Genomic DNA, 3,803 nt, shown 5'->3' on the forward strand with positions numbered 1-3,803 from the left:
TCGTATTTCAGTCTCTTTCCTTTCCCAAAGCAGGCGGTTAAGCTATGAGCCTTCCTGCTTTGGCCTAGCCACAGGTTTGTGTTATTCTATTAACAGAGATTTTAGTTCGAAATAATTCCTAATTTTTATTTTTTCTGAGACCATGCATTATTTGGAAGTATATTTTGGAGAGTTTTCCTCAAAAGTGTAGTTTTCAAAGATAAAGGTGTGGCCTCCCTGGGGCGCAAGGCTAAGTCTCAGCACCATGAAGCCGTCTGAGCTGCTGCAGCCTGAGTCCGACCCCCGGCCGGGGAGGGACCCCGGGGCGCAGCAGACCCCTCCTGTCTCCCCGCTGCCCCCCTCAGCAGTGTGTCTCAGTGGATCCGCCTGTTCCGCTCCCCGCTCTGTCTCTGGGGAGCCCTCTCGCCCCAGACCTCCTTTTGTATGCATAAATAAATGGATACTTTTAAAAAGCCAACAAAACAAAGTTACAGGAGTTCTCCCAATTATATTCTTGTCATACGTGATTTTTAGAGAACATTTTCTGATTGAATTTGATACTTTGAACTTTGTTAGAATTTGCATTTTGGCCTAGTAGACACTTAGATATTAAAATGGCTCGTATCCTCTTGAAGTAAGGATTCTTTCTTTGCTGGGGCCACAGTTCCACACGTGTCCACCAAGTCATGTCTGCTGATTATTCCACAGTGTTATTGGTTCCTTGTGTACCTGTTCGCTAACTACTAAGAAATGCCTGTCATGATCTCTCCATGGGCACGAAACATGTTTCCCCATCGCTTCTGTCCACGTCTGCTCTATATGCTTGTTATCAGGAGCAGAAAAATCACAACACTCCTTTGCCACTACAGAGGGATGCTCTTTCTCAGCGTCGTGATGCCTTTGAACCCCAGGAGGGCGTGTTCTCCGGCTCAGCTGCTACCACACGGCCATGCAGTGCTGCAAGCTTTCCATCGCCCTCTCTCAGGCGTCTTCACGCTAGGCGTAGCTGTCTCTTGCCCTTGGCATAGGCGAGGCTCCTCTTCGGCCAGTCCGTAGCTTGGTCTTCTCTCCGGCGCCCTGACCCGTCACCTTCCCTGTGCTGTGGGTCGTGCCGCCTTGCAGCGACCGTCTGCTCACCCGGCTCCTGTTCGTGCCGTTATCTCTTCACGGCTTTGGCGTCATCTGGCCGAGCAATCAAACTTTCACTTTGTTCCTCATTAATTTGCCAGTACTTGCTTTGTGTCCACTCTTACTACTCTAGGAAATTACTCTAGAAATTCCAATATACAACCTGACTTCTCACATTTTGCAAGAGCGATCACTTCTGCTTTCCTCCTAAAAATTCACGGAATTACGGCAAGTATACTTTTCTCAGATGTTTCTATTGTTTCGAATTTTCATCCTCTCTGTATTATACACCCAACAGGACAGTCTATAGGAGCGGCGTTCCCGGGATTTGTACTCACACCTGGCAGGTTGTCCGTCATTCCCGTATCCTGCGTCCACCTCCCCTCTGGCCGAGTCTTTCTTCTGCCTGCAGAACACCCAGAATCCCCTTAGCTAAAGAGTCTCCTCACTGGTAGAAGTCCAGGTGGGCAAGCTGGCTGTTGCGCTGTCCGGTTTCCTTCCAACACACTAGACTCATAACTCGGCTGCTTGGGCTTCTGCCATTTGCTGAATTCAGCAAAATTTGCTCTTTCAAAAGTCAACAGACAAAACAGACATGTTTTCCTTCAATCACTTGTGAGGTTTCCATAGTAGAAGTGGATTTCTTTTTTATCCTCCTTGGTTCCTTGAATTGGTAGATTGGAAAAGCCTCACTGATTTATTCAAACATAGTCTGCCTCTTTTTTATCTCCTCTATACCTGAAACTCAGGATTAGCTGTTCTTTCTGTATCACTTCTGTCTTGTCTATTCTTTTTTAAAGATTTTATTTACGTGTGCGTGCAAGAACTGGGGTACAGGCCAGAGGTGTGGGACATGAGAGGATTGACCAGAAACAGTGTGGGGAGCAGGACAGATGAATCTGTTCCAGGGCACCCCAAGGTGAGTTGGGTTGCCCGTCTGCGGGTCTTCACCCGCGCGCTCACGATTCAGTCGTACTATGGACACACTCAAAAGGGTTAAATAATGGATTTATTTATAAGGAGAAAGGTAAAGGAGTAGCCCAGGGAAATACAAGGTAACTAGAATGTCCTACCGGTTCTGCTGACCTGGACGCCACCGGCACGCTGCAGACCCATCGAGAGCCAGACGACCAGCCGCGACCACCAGGCCCAGAGCCCCCAGAGCCCACAAGTCCGGTTTTACCCCAACCGGGCTGCTCAGCTCCGCCCTCACGTCCCAGCGAGCTTCTCCTGGGTCCTGATGGGATTTGGAGTTCCAGCGTCTGGAGCGGGGGCGGGGCCCGTGAGACCTGCACTTGACAAATCTACTGAAACCCAGTGCTGAGGGGAGCAGCGGGAGACAGGAGAGGTCTGCAGCTCCCTGGGGGTCACTCCCTAGCCGGGGATCGAACTCGTGCTTCAGGGGCTGCAGACAGCTTCACAGTGCTGCGCTTTAACCCATTGCGCCACCAGAGAGGGCCCCTCAATTTTTTAAAGGCAACTACTTCTTGTGTGCTTACTGCAAGGAGGTCACTATTTTAGAGACATAAAGTATTCAAAGATCTTTAAACAAGAACACTCTGCTCCCGGGGAGCTTGGGGCCCCCTGGGAATGCACCCCTGTGTGTGTTTACCAGCCGGAGGTCAGAGCGTTTAGTGACAGTTAATGAATACGCAGCGACCCGGGCCTCCAGGCTCCAGGAAGTCGCCTCAGAGGACGAGGCTGCCAAGCTGCGCTGCAGATTGGGGTGCTCATCCCAGGGGCCATTTCGCCCAGCCCCTGCACACTTTGGGTGCCTCACGGCGGAGTCTGTTCTTCTACTGTCATCAGAGTGGTCCTTTTCATCACCCTGCTGGCCCAGGTCAGTCACGCACAGACTGGGTGGAGGAGGCCCACCCCAGGCTGAGAGGGGCCTCTCTGACCCCGAAGTCCTTCTGGGGTGGCTCTCAGAGCTCACAATCCACACGCCCAGCTCAGGGCTGTCAGCAGGTTCACAGACCCATGCATCCCTCACCACAGTCAACTTCAGGGCACTTCTGTCACCCCAAAGGAAGCACCACGCCCCTAACTCATCACTTCCCTAATCTGTCCCTTAACCTGTACCAAATCGAGGTAGCTACTAGTCTGGTTTCCATCTTTGCCTCTTCTTTCTGGCATTTCATACAAATGCAAACATTTGAGAAGAGGCCCTTTACCTGGGCTGTAGTGGGTAGTACAGGCTGTAGTACGTGCCTGTAGTTCATCCATTTTCAGGGCTGAATAATATTCCACCGCGCAGACAAACCATGTCCTGTTTCTCCATGCGCCAGCTTGCAGACGGTGGAGTTGTTCCCCCGTTGGGCTGCTCAACACCGCACACTAAACATTCACATGCGTGTCTTTGCGTGGATGTGAGTTTCCATTGCTTCTGGGTGTGCACTTAGGGCCGGAATTGCTGAGTCAGTAGAAACGCTGCTTAACTGAAGACACGTGGTCTGTTTTTATAGCCATTGCACCAATTACAGCTCACCAGAAGTGTGTGAGGGTTCCAGTTTCTCCACATTTCTTTCGCCATTCTCTCCAACGCTTGCTATTACCTGTGTTTTTATCAGGGCCTTCCTGTTGGGTGGGAGTGGATGACTCTAATGACAGTCCCTGCTGACCACTAATGCCCCATGGTGTAGCTGCCTGGAAGAGCAACTGCTCCACCCTCCCTCTCCCCGCTCCCTCCCTCCTCC

At 51.0% G+C, this 3,803-nt stretch overlaps 1 protein-coding gene across 1 annotated transcript in view; it reads left to right on the forward strand.

Moving 5' to 3' along the window:
- Positions 1-3,803, forward strand: part of ADCY9 (adenylate cyclase 9) — an 82,154-nt gene that overhangs the window by 75,609 nt on the left and 2,742 nt on the right. The gene's annotated exons all lie outside the window — the stretch shown is intronic.

The sequence above is a fragment of the Condylura cristata genome, unplaced genomic scaffold (assembly GCF_000260355.1).
Source record: "Condylura cristata isolate star-nosed mole 26May11 unplaced genomic scaffold, ConCri1.0 scaffold00032, whole genome shotgun sequence".
Lineage (NCBI taxonomy): Eukaryota > Metazoa > Chordata > Mammalia > Eulipotyphla > Talpidae > Condylura > Condylura cristata.